We start from the raw sequence: 13,791 nt of genomic DNA on the forward strand, positions 1-13,791 counted from the left end.
TGACATTTCACATTAAACCCAGATAGTATTAATCCCCACAGGGTAAGCACAGGCTGGGTAGGTCAGATAAGACAAAGTGGTATTAATAAAAATCAAAATAAAATTAGCTAATATGGGACATGCTCTAAACCTCTGGCTGTTCTTACATGCACTGAGGACAAGATGGTTGATGAGGAGTAAGCGGGACAGCAGTGACTGTGTCAATCACAAGCCATCTGTATGAACAGCGGCGTGCTAGACGCTGTGTAACAGGGCAACAAGAGGCTGAAGAAAGAAAAATAACCAATGGGAACAACTTTAAAGACTTGCAAAAGGAAAGAAAAAAGAAAAGAAAGAGGGAGGGGAAGAAGGATGGAAGGAAAGGAAGAAAATAAAAGGAAGAAACAGTGAAGGTTGAAATCTTCCTTCCTTCTTTCTCTCCTTCCCCCCCCCCTTCCTTCTTTTAAAAATCTTCCCAGCTTCTCTTTTACACATCATATCACAATTCCGAGCTTTTCAAACGAAGGAGGCCTGGGGTGCAGGCATAGGCCTATAATTTCAGCACTTGGGTATTAGAGGCAGGAGGATCAGAAAAGTTCAGCCTTGCCTTCCTAGCCAGTTCGAGGCCAGCTTGGGCTATGTGAGAGAGAATTTTCCTGTGCCCCGCCACCCCCCCTCAGACCCCCCCCCAACACTCTCCCCGCCAAAAAAGAAAAAAAAAAAAAGAAAGAAAAAAGAAAAGAAAAGAAAGAAGAAGGAGGAAGACTCTGTGGAAAAAAAAAGATTGAGGGATGTTGTCAGCAAGGAAACAGGAAATCTCAAAATCACAGGGACTTTGATCTTGTCCTTGATTGTGGAACAGGCAAGTTAGAAAGTGGGGGAGAGAAACAGACTTGGGGGCCAGTGCAGACTTGGGGGGCCAGGGCGCTGGCCCTCCAAGTGTTGTCTCCAGACCAGCAGACCTGGGAGAGGGAGAGAGATAGGCCGATCTGAAGGCCACACTGGAGCTCAGGGAATCCTGAGCCCTGCAGGTGATTCTGCAGCTCAGCTCCACCAAGTCTGAGACTCACCCTGCCAGGGAGTTGTTTACACAGCACCTACCTGCCTACGTGCCTCTGCAGCGAGAGACTATTTTGAGCTTTCTATTTCAGGAAGTGTTTTTGCACTTTGCTCTTGGATGTTCATTGCAGCCAGGTACACCTGTGTGCTCAGACAGACGCACCGAGGAGGGTGTCTAGGAAGCCTTTAGCCCCATTTGGTGTTATGCTTGTTGGGCCGGCTGCCACGTCAGTTTTCTTTAAAAGTTTGTTGTTGTTGTTTTTTCTTTTTTGAGACAAGGTTTCTCTGTGTAGCCTTGGCTGTCCTGGACTTGCTTTGTAGACCAGGCTGGCCTCGAACTCAACAACGATCTGCCTGACTCCGCCTCTGCAGTGATGGGATTAAAGGCACGCGCCACCACGCCCGACTTCTTTAACATTTTTATTTAGTTAGCCTTGTCTGTGGCACAGGAGGGTCATCATCCTAGTCACTCAGGAGGCTAAGGCAAGAGGATCAGGGGTTCAAGGTCTGTTGGGGCCACAGAATAAGTTCAAGAGCAACCTGGATAACTTATTAAATGCATGCATGCTCGGGGCCTGGGGCTGGAGAGATGCCACAGTTGGTAAGATATTTGTCGCACAATCACAAGGACTTTAGTCTGACGTTACAGAATCCACGAAGCCAAACAAAGTCGGCGTATTGGTGCATGCTTGCAAGTCCAGCACTCAGGAGGCAGAGGCAGGTAGACAGACCCCTTGGGTCTGCTGGCGAGCTTCAGGTTCAGCGAGGCACCTGAAGCGAACAAAGGCTGGAAGTGCCAGCAAAGTTGTAGACAACGTGGAGTCACTGTGGACATCGGGTATGGCTGAGTTAAGATGGCTGCTACCGGATGTCCTGGGAGCCACGGCAAACAATCAACGAGACTGTTAGATAACTCATTACGTAACCAGCTCTGGAAAAAGGTCACTTTTGTGTGATTTTCTATAAATCTCCGTGGGACCAAAGGTGCGTGCTCTCACCTGAAAGAAGGTATGGCCCGTCTGCCAGCAGCTCTGCAAATCTCCCAGCTCCCGCTCATCATCCATCTCTGGCCTCCTACATCAACTGCATCAGGACCTTATCTCAAAAAGTAAGATGAAGGGGCTTGAGATGGCGCAGCAGATAGTTACACTAGCCTGACACCCCAAGTTTGATGGCTTGTGCCGCCTAGTTTTAGGTCAGCTTGAAGCAAGCTAGAGTCATTTGGGAACCGGGAACCTCAATTGAGACAATGCTGTCATCAGATTGGCCTGTGGGGCATTTTCCTGATTGGGTAGGGTCTACCATATTACAGAAACTGCTTCTTTAGGACAGTCTTTGGTCAAGCTGCTCCAAAGAAACCAGATCTTTGGGTTGGACATCTATTCCATGCTGGGTTTCTGGGACAAGGATGCCCAAATTCTTCACAACAGGACATGATCGCTGCCTGTTGGGACCAACCCTGAGACCATCAAAGGCCACATGTTCCTACATTCAGTTCTGGCATCTAGCTGTTGCTTTTGGCTTCCACCAGTCCAGGGACTCCGTGCATCTGCCTTCAAGGGGAATGTTGCTGGCAGTCCCCAGGTTCTCATAGACAGAATCATGATGTCTTGGTCAGACACAAAAAAGGGACTGGTTTTACTAGACTAACCACACGCTATGACTTCATTTATAAAGCCTGAGAAGAGGGTTCAGTGGACAACTTCACATTCTACTTCTTAACTCCACACTTTATGCCATGTAAAAACGTGATATTGCCAAGGGGATTGACATAGTTTCAAATCCTGGTGTGGGTTCCTACTTGCCATGAGACTTGGCAATTTTCCTAAGTTCTCCGAACTTGTGTTCCAGACTGTAAAATGGCCCATTGTGGGTGGTGCCACCCCTGAGCAGGATGTATAAGAAAGTCTGAGCAAGCCATGAGGAGCAAGTCAGTAAGCAGCACTCCTCCATGGCTTGTTTTAGTTCCTGCCTCCGGGTTCCTGCTTTGACTTCCTGTACCTACTTCCCTTTGGATGAACTGTGACCTGGAAGTAGAAAATGAAATAAACCCTTTCCTTCCCAAGTTATTTTGGACATAGTGTTTGCTCACAGCAATCAAAACCCTAACTGAGACATCTCTGGAATGCACGTAGTGAAAAGGAGAGAAACAACTCCACATAAACTGTCCTCTGACCACGTGAATTCTGTGGCGTGCCTACATACGTACATGTCTTAGTCAGTGTCCTATTTCTGTGATGAGGCACCATGACCACAGCGACTCTTAGGAAAGAAAGGGTTTAACTGGGACTGGCTTATAGTTTCAGAGCTTTAGTCCATTTTCATCATGATGGAAAGCAATGGTGGTGTGCAGGCAGACATGGTCCAGGAGGAGTAGCTGCAAGTTCTACATCCAGATCCGCAGGCAACAGGAAGAGAGAGAGAGAGAGACTCTGGGCTTGGAATGTACTTTTTGAAACTTCAAAGCCCACTCCCAGTGAAATACTTCCACCAGCAAGGCCACACCTTCTAATCCTTTCAAATAGTGTCACTCCCCGGGAGCATTCAAATCTATGAGCCTATGGGGGTCATTCTCATTCAAGTTAGCACAGGGTGCTTTACCTAGCATGTGTAATTGAATCTTCAGGGCTGCCCCCAAGTAAAAAGCATGCATTTATGTATGCAACTTTGTTGTTTGTGGCTTTTGTTTTGTTTGCCTTTTGAGATAGAGCCCAGGGTGGCCTCTAACGCACAAGGCTCTGCTTCAGTCTCTTAAGTGTTGGGATCGTAGAAATGAGCCGCTACATCAGTCTATTTGTTTATTTATTTTTAAGCATTATTATTTTATGTGTGAGCACACGTGTGTGGACTTGAATGCTGATGCATGCATCCTATAGAGCACATGCGGAAGTCAGAGAATAACCATTGGGAAATGGCTCTCTTTTTTTCCCGCCATGTGTTCCAGCAATTGAACTCAGGCTCTCAGGCTTGAAAAGCAAGTGTTTTCACCCATTGGGCCTTCTCTCAAAGGCCCTGGGCACGTATTTATTTATTTTACCCTCTGAGCTACTTATTTTTTTACCCACTGGGGCATCTCAAAGGCCCCAATTATTTATTTCTTACCTTCTCTTTTTCCTTTGGTCATGATGGCCATGACATAGGTAGTGACTTTGTCTCATCCTGTTGATGAGAGCTCCTCTTTTTCCCATTCCTGATTCCTGTTTGCCTGCTCCATTTTTAATGTGATCCTAGGCATATCTGACATATAAACTAGATATACAAATCAAATGTTGATGTATATTGACAACTAATAAAAATTATTTTAAAGTAATTCTTTGGTATATATACAATTTTACCATTTATTCGATATTAAACACCAAATACCCAACACAATGCAATCCAAAGATAGGCTAATTTTATACTTACCAGCTGAACAATAATGGTAAAAAAGTATTAAAAGTATTTATTTTTTTGTAAGTAAATCATTATGTTTCTATTAAGAACAGAAACTTGCATGCATAGTAAAGACACTGGGATTCAAAACACACAGTAGTTTCAAGGCTCAGCTGAGGTGTCTCAGGCTGCATCGGTTAGTGTTATGTGACTGCGTGCAGAGTGTCTGGTGTGCCCAAGTCGTGTGCTTGGACCTAAGGCTTCAGGATGTCATCTGTGTCAACGTGGCTAAGCACTGCCAGAAGCACCTCTGATTTATTGTGTTTGATTTTTAATTAACTTTCGGTTGTTGCACATCTGCTGTTGCCATGTCTTTTAACAATGTCTATATTCAATTACACAAGCATACTTGGCATTGTGACCCACAGTTTAAAAAGCTGTTCTTCTGGGTGGCCTAAAAAACAAACATTTGTTTCTGATAGCTCTGGAGGCTGGAAAGTGAAGGTCAAGTAGTTAGCAGATCTTTGGTCTGGACAAAGCCTGTTTTCTGGTTGATAGACAGCTATCTTTTCATTGAAGCCTTACTTAGGAGAGAGAGAGAGAGAGAGAGAGAGAGAGAGAGAGAGAGAGAGAGAGAGAGAGAGAGAGAGAAGGAAAACTGTTTATGACTCTTCTTATAAGGCTCCAACCCTAGTGATAAGGGCTGCCCTCCTAAGGACCTAATTATCTCTCTAAAATTGTATCTCCTAATACTAAGGCTTTGCTTGGTACAATGGCCTTGAACTATTGATTCTTCTGCCTTCAATTCCCAATTTTTAGGATTACAGGTGCGTGCCATCTTGCCCTTGTGGTAATAAGATATCAGAATCAAAAACAACCTCAATGTCCCACAAACAAAGCAAAAGTAAGTCAGCGAGGCAATTCTTTTTGTAAAAAGCATTTGTCAAGACCCAAGCTGGACTATCAAGCACACTTGGTCAAGATGGCCATGACATAGGTAGTGACTTTGTCTCATCCTGTTGATGAGAGCTCCTCTCCACAATCTATTATAACTGACTAATCAATACAAAGAGGAAGGTTCAGGAAATACGAGTCTTTGCCAGGTAGCTGGCTTTGATAGAGAAAAATCTAACTATCTTTGATAGGGGGAAACAAATTCTTACCAGTATGTTAACACATGAATTTCAGAGTGCAAATTTAGCCCTAGAAGACACTCACATGAGGGGGGGAATAGCATCAAAGTTTAATGTTAGGAAAATGCTCTATATACAGTGAGATGGAAACACAAAAGAAAGGATCTTTAAGTCAATGAAAGTCGGGAGAAATTTGTATCTGCATGTCAACTCAGAGTTTTGAAGAAAAAATAGGAAGTGGCTTTGAGAAGACAGAGATGTTGACTCACAACTGAAGGAACGGTGTCAGCAAAGACAGGGAGGCTCAAACAGGACAGCAGGTCCTGGAGGGCAGAGATGCTCAGAAGTCAGAGCCTAAGAGATGCAGACTGGACTCTAGTGAGGAGCTAGAAGACAGCCCAGAACTGTCCTGGGGTAGCAGCGACAGTCCTCAGCCCTTCAGTTCAGGACGAACTAGGATGGTTGGCCATATCAGGAGAGAAGCTGTGAGACAGAAGGTCATATGTGTCATGGAAAGATACACACTTGATCCATTGAGCCAGTAAGGGATCAGGGTGTATTTAGAAAAAAATGGCAGAGGGCTATATTGGCAAGAAAATAAAGTAGCCAAGATGTCAGCACTTATGCTTTGCAGGGAAAGGCAGACTCAAGTCTCCAGGCTTCTGCTAGCCAATGCATGTAGAGAAATTAAGATCAAACGGTGTTGTTAAAAAGGAGGTGACATAGACAGGAGTCTGAATAAAGCAGGCCAAGCTAGGAGGGAGGAGTGTGGAGTCCCGTGTGCGTTCTTTGCAGCCACTCACATGGCCTACAACCTTTGCCTTCCACATCTGTGAAATGGGATAACATCTCCTTGGTTTGTGAAATGGATAATACCTACCTCCCTGGGCTGTTTTGATGATCAAACAGCCCAGTGTGTGTAAAGAAGAGTGGGAACCTATAAAGCACTCCGTGATGGGTGCTAATAGGAGCACTGTGGTACCCCGCCTCTGTCACAGTCAACCACATCAGTCCAGACAGGGTGAATTCGATTGTCATCGCATTACTTCCTGCTGTTCAATAGCATTATGTCATCATTAGTAAGCCCTGAGTGTCAGCTGGCTTGAATAGCATTGAGAATTGCTGGCGAGAATCCCTAGGGAAGAGACAGTCCAGAATATTCCCCCTTTCTCTGGACACTGTTGGGTAAAGTGGGAACCAGACAAGCACACATGGTGGAAGGAGAAATCTGATTTCCCAAAGTTGTCCTCTGACTTTCACATTTATGTCTGGTACATGTATTTTTACACACACACACACACACATACACACACACATGCACACACATGCACACACACAGAGTGGGGGAGGAGGGAGGTGTACACTCATACCTCCACCCCCACCCCACAGAGATGGAGGGGACACTCAAACATACACACACAACCCCCACCACACACAGAGTTGGAGGAGACACCCACATACGTACATATACACACCACACACACAGAGGTGGAGAGGACACATACACACATGTACACACACACCACACACACAGAGCAGGGGAGGAGGGTGATACACACACTCAGATGTGGAAGGAGCAACACATGCCACACATGCACACACACATGGAGTGGGGGAGGAGGAAAATACACATACACAGGCACACGTGCACACACACACACCACACACAGAGGTGGGGGACACACATGTGAATACACATAAACATACACATGCACACACACACTCACACACAGAGGCAGAGGGGACATATACACATGCATACACATGAATAAAGCTGTTAAAAGTGAGATTTATGAGGGTAGGAGAGCTAGGTGCTGTGACACACACCTCTAACTTCAGCACTAAGAGACTGAGGCATTAGGATTGCTTGACTCCCAAGAGTTTAGGGTCTAGCCTGGGTTATAAAGCAAGCCCCCTCCTCAATCAAAAACAAATGAGTAAACAGGTAGATAAAATAATCAATAGACAAACAAATAATAAAAAGAAGAAGAGACAAGAGGGTCAGAAGAGAACGGAAGAGATTTGTTTTAGACTCCAAAGTATACTTCCAAGGGTTAATGTAGATTTAGGACATATTCTGTGCGAGCCCTGAGAATCCCTTTGCTGGAGGACAAAGCTCAGGCGTAGTGTAGTTCAGTGGAAGGGTGTCTGGCATGCATGAAGCCCTGGGCTTGATTCTCAGTGTCACAGAAATTCATACCTGCCATCTCAGCACTCAAAGGGGTGGAGGCAGGAAGACCAGAAATCCAACGTCATCCTCAGCTACAGATGAAGTTCAAGGCCAGCCTGGGCAACATGAGATCCTGTCTCAAAGAAAACACATCGAAAGAACCCCACGTTTCTTTAGCAGGGTTCTGTTTTCTCTACTGTATTTAGTAGTTGTTTCTCCCTCTCCAGCTTAGATTACACTATGGTGAGTGGTGTTCTTTTTTGCAGCTCTCTTTCCAGCCTGTGTTCTGCGGAGCTAAGCCAGGCCGTCAGACTTGGGTGGCTTTGACTCACTGAGCCACCTCCTCAGCCCTCTTCCTTTTGTTTTGTGCTTTGGAGAGAGTCCCATGTAGCACATATGGCTTTTAACTCCTGGTTCTCCTCTCTCCATCTCCCTGTGTTGATGTTGTCGGGGTACACTACCACCCCTGGCTTCTCCCAGCTTTTTTTTTTTTTTTTTTTTTTTTTGTCGATGCTGTCCCTTGTCTGAGTTTCCTCTTGGTGTGCACATCCGGATACTTCAAATATGAACTCAGATTCTGTCACCAATGTGTGAAGTCTACCTCTGGTTTCTCAGGGAAAGGTAGCCAAAGGCATCTTGCGCATTTTCTAGTATAGGGGAGAGTGTGTTGTGTTATGTATTAGGCGGTTGTGAGGACAATTTACCCGGAGAGGTGTGAACAAACTTCTACCCACCTCCATAGAGCACCGGCGACCAACCAAAGCGCCATTCTACCAAAGCCCAGCTTGGGGAACCAGTACATTTATTGGGCTTCCTTACAGAGCATGGGTGAAAAGTTCCTTATAGGAGTGTAGGTGACTCCAGACAGCTACCCAAGTAGAACGTCCCACCCCAGCATAAATGAGGGCCCCCCCCATAGTGTTATAGATGGAGTTCCCTACTCTGCTAACCTTTGACTGTATACTGTAGCGCCTCCTGAAATGGAGGAGCCACATGCATTAAGGCAGAATCACAAAGAGCTAGTTAGGAGGTGTGGGGGTGGTAGTGGCTGGAATCTCAGGTGAGAGCCTAATGGCCCTTAGGAGCCTCTCCTTCTCTGTGGAAAGGGCCAGATATTGAGGATCTCTTGCTGTTTTGGTAAAGAGGATGGCTCTTTACCATCCAACGTCATCCTCAGCTACAGCTGTTTTGGTAAAGAAGATGGTTCCAGCGTTTAGAGGATGGCACTTTATGATGGTTATGGGGTTGAGTTTCAGGTTACACTCTCCCTTTTAAACTCAAGTCCGCCATTGTTTCCTTTGGGTGAGGCTTAAGAGAAGTACTAATGAGGATTGTCAGGAGCCCGTATTCTGGAGCCAGAGGGCCTGGCTTTGATCCTCCACTGCCACCTGTGTAAAGTGGCACCTGTGTAAAGTTTGCGCCAGTGCATTTTTCATAGACTAGTTTAAAATGTGTACATGTGTGTGTATATATATGCTTATATACAGGCACATATGCATTTGTGTGTGAAGCAGAGGAATAATATAATGTTGGGAGAACGTCCTAACATCACAGAGCCTTTTCAGACCAGGAAGGAAGAACCCACGTGCCAAGAACAGACACGCGCGCTAAAACACATTGTCAAGGGTAGAACCTTGAACCCTGAGGCAGGGCTCCTGCTGCTGCTTTACTAACAATGCATCTTTAAACCCATTTGAGCTGGGAAATTTGTTATCAGATGACTCATATGGGGAAATCCAGTTCCTTGGTGCCAAAGATGAAAGAATGAGATTAGGCATTTAAACACTGAGGTTCCACTCAGTCTTGTGAATGAACTACAGCTATCTTGGATGGAGAGAAAAGAAAGAAGGCAGTTACCCAAGTTCCAAAATAAAAAATAAAAAAATTTAAAAAATGTTACAGAGGTCTATGGATTTAAATAATAAAACTTTTATGCTTACAGCATGTTTATCTTTCAAATAGCCTAAGTACTTTCATTTTCCAACATCTTGAAAGTTTTTTTTTAAATAAATTATATATATGAGTAACTTTTTGTCTTCAGCTATTTGAGATTGAGAATTGGATTTCCCATCACTCCCCAAACGGTTTAGATTCATTTCCAAAAGGAACTTTCCTCTACGTGTGATGAAGGGTTGGTGTCTGCCCGGTGGGTCCAGCTGAGAACCCATTGGACTGTGAGAGCTCTGCCTTAATGAATGGACTAACCGTTGGTAGATTCCCAGTCTGACGTGTTATCCAGGAGTGGTAGAACTAGGAGATGTGGCATAGGAAGCAGGTCACTGGGGGCGCATATCTGGAAGGGTTTGATTTGTGTCTGGCTCCCTGCTGCCTGGCCACCATAAGCCGAGCGTCTCTGTTGGGTTTGGTCTTTCCACCATGATGTCATGTTTCACCACAGGCCCTGAAACCACCAGGCAGAATAAAACTTTAGTCATTCACATGATCTCCCTTGAGTATTTTGTCACAGTCATAAAAAGTCTGACCACACCCATAATACCCATGTGAAAAGTTTTATGACATCCACTTATAGAGAAACTTCGAAGCTCTCTCCCCTCCAACCCCCGCCTCATTCTCTGTCCCTGTCCCTGTCTCATTTCAGCCCAGCCCAGCTTGGAACTCTTTATGTAGGCCAGCCTGCCACCAAACTCATCAGGGACCCCTTGCCTCCTAAATTGCAGGCAAGTTCTAGCTCCATTTACTTCTCTTGGTCCCCGAGGTTTCCTCTGCAGCATCTGCTAGGATGAGAGCAGAAATCAGATGTGAATTTTCTAAAACTCCAGGTAGTCATACAGATCCTTGGTTTTCCGGGTGTTTGCTTTTGTTTTTGCTTGGCAGGATGTGCTATCACTGGCAGCTACCCAGGAGAGAGAAAGGACCAGAAGGTCAATACACCTCCTCACAGGTGCATGCTCAGCTTACTTCACCCCACTGGGAGGGGCTGTAACCAGCAACTGCAGCCATCTAGGACTCAGGTGGGTGAGCACCTAGCTGAGGTGAGCTTGTATTGATTCCAACAAGGAGATGGGCAGAGAGCCAGCATATTATGATTCGACTAGCTTTGGACTTCATTACTGTATCATGACATGGTAGTGTGTGTTCCAAGAGAGCAAGGCAAAAGCCACCATTTTGTGTCTGTGTGTGTGTGTGTGTGTGTGTGTGTGTGTGTGTGTGTGTGTGTTTGTGTGTGTTGTATGCGAGAGTACATGTTCACGTGGGTGTGTGTGCTTGTGTGTAGAACACATGGAGGCCAGTGGTTGATGTCAGGTGCCTTTCTCAATGGCTCTGCCTGCCTGCTACTGTTCCTTTATACTGTCTAGACTTAAGATCATACTTTGTCATTACTCCAGTAGGTTAACCTTGTCCAGTGTGAGGCAGAGTTCACAGAGGTGTGACTACCAAAAGAAGAGAATCATGAAAGAGACTTTGATAAAAACTCTTGTTCATCAAATCTTGCCTTGGTGGTTGCTTTTCAATAGGTATATCTGCCTGTTGGACAGGGGGAGGATGTGCGTCCATCTGTGTGTCTCTGTCTATGTATCTCTATTTGATCTCTCTCTCTCTCTCTCTCTCTCTCTCTCTCTCTCTCATCCTTTTCCTTCCTTTCTCCTTTTCCTTTTTCTCTCTTTCTCTTCCTTCCTTCCTTTTCCTTTTCCTTCTTTCTCTCTCTTCTTTTGGAGACAAGATCTCATGTAGCTCAGGCTAGCCTCAAACTTGCTGTGCTGCCAAAGCTGTCCTTGTACTCCTCTCCCCATCCTTCTGCTCCTCTCCTCCACCTCCCAAATGCTAGGGTTAGAGTATGCACCCACCTTTTAAAAAATATACCTAAGATAGTTGGCTTAACGTACTTGTCTAGTCAGTTTAAATTCTTAAAATATATATGTATTCTCTCTCTCTCTCTCTCTCTCTGTGTGTGTGTGTGTGTGTGTGTGTGTGTGTGAGAGAGAGAGAGAGAGAGAGAGACAGACAGACAGACAGACAGACGCATGGAGGTCACAGAATCCTTGGGAGTCATCTGTTTCCCTCTGTCTTTACATGGGCTCTAGAGATTAAACTCAGGTTGCTAGGTCTGAGTGGCAAGTGCTTCACCCACTGAGCTATTTGGCTAGCCAGAGTCAATCTTATGTCTTTCCTCTGCCTCCTCCTCCTCCTCCTCCTCCTCCTCCTCCTCCTCCTCCTCCCCCTCTTTCTCATCTTCCTCCTATGAACCCACATTGCTTCACTGTTCTGTGTGTGCCTTACTTTTTTGTTGTTGCTAAAAGTGGAACATTTTGAACATAATCGCACAACTGAGAGTTGAAGTCTCATTTCCTCAGGATTTTCTGGCTTTGCTTGCTGGGGCTTGCAGTTGTTGGTGTGGTGATCTTTCTAAATTGCTTTTCTAACGATGTCTTCTTTGTATTGTGTGTTCTCTGGAGCTAATGCTTTAAAAGAAATTTCCTTAAAGCTTCTTTTTCTTATTCTTTAAAAAAAGATTTTTATTTATTTATTACATATAGTGTTCTGCTTGCATGTACACATGTACAGCAGAAGGGGGCATTAGATCTCACCGTAGATGGTTGTGAGTCACCATATGTGCCGGGAATTGAACTCAGGACCTTTGGAAGAGCAGACAGTGCTCTTAACCTCTGAGTCATCTCTCCAACCCATCCTTGAAGATTCTAAAGTGAAAAAAAAAAAAAGAAAAAGAAAAAAGAAAGAAAGAAAGAAAGAAAGAAAAAGAAAACCTCACTTCTAGGTCTTTACAAATTAGCTTTGTGTTTGAGCCAACACCAAAGCCATTTATAATCTGCCTTAGCCTTCACTTCCTATTTTAAATAAGGCTAAAGATAAGCAAAAAGTGAAAGTTCAGGACTTTTCAGAGGATATGTCCTTCCCTGGACATGTGTACATAGCTTGCTAAGCGCGCGTGCACATACACACACACACACACACACACACACACACACACACACACACACACACGCTTGCCATGGACAATTTGTGGAGGTCAGAGGACATCTTGTGGGAGTAGGTGCCATCCTTCTACTGTGTGAGTCCCTGGAGGTTGCACTTTTGCCACCAGGCTCTGTAACAAGCCCCTTTACCAGCTGAACCATCTTGCTGGCCCATGCACATAGCTGCCATGATTCCTGTACATGCACAGGACTTTTCCAAAGCCCTAATTCCTCAAACATGGCAACCTATAGCTTTTCCTCTTAGATTTTTCACATATTTGTTATTTGTGTTGACTGTTACCTTTTTTTTTATTAGAAAACAGAGACTTCTTTGTTTGCCTTCCAATGTTTTAAGGATTCTCCCCCATGAAGGCACTTTTTATCTCGAGTGTTCTGAGGTAGATGAGAAAAGTGCAAGTTCTTTATATTAGCCCTTTAGGGAGCCTCCAAACAGACCAAAGCATGCAAGAATAGCTTCTCAGGAAGAGGGTACCCTAGCCTCTTCCTAAACAGCAAGCCAGGAATCCACATTATAAAAATGGACGGTGTCTTCTAGACTGTTGCTCTATTAGGTTTGGTGTGGGAGGTGGGGCTTGTTAAAACTGGACACACCTCTTACCATTAACTTTGGTCTGTATGTTTCTGACTCCCTCCCCCCCCCCCCACCTCTCTCTCTCTTCCCTTTCTCTCTCCCCTCTACTTCTCTGCCTCTCCCATCCATGGTTAATCCGCCCTTTAGCCTCCGCATCACCTCTGAGCCTCTGATTTCATGATCGAGCCTCTCATGAACTTAGAAAAATGGTGTAAACAATCAACCCTAAGAAAATCAATTCCCCGTTCCTTCAGCCTCAGATTTCCTCTCAGGCAGCCAGCTGTGTTTTTCCTTTAGCAAGGTTTTGGAATGAAGTGCCCATCTGTCCTCCCTGTTTTGGCTTCTCAGTTTGCTGGCCCCTTGCTTTGACTTTCAGAAAGCTGTTGAAACTGCCTTGGCGAACACCTCCAAGAACTGTTTGGGTCACTTTATCAGCTATTAAAAAAAACAAAAAACAAAAAACAAAAAAACAAAGCCATTGGAATTTAAAACGTAATCTGTTTATTTAGAATGTTAAGAAAGAAAAAACAAAAAACTTACAGTAGAATGAAG

This window comes from Acomys minous (genome assembly GCF_964271855.1).
Source record: "Acomys minous genome assembly, chromosome: 17".
NCBI lineage: Eukaryota > Metazoa > Chordata > Mammalia > Rodentia > Muridae > Acomys > Acomys minous.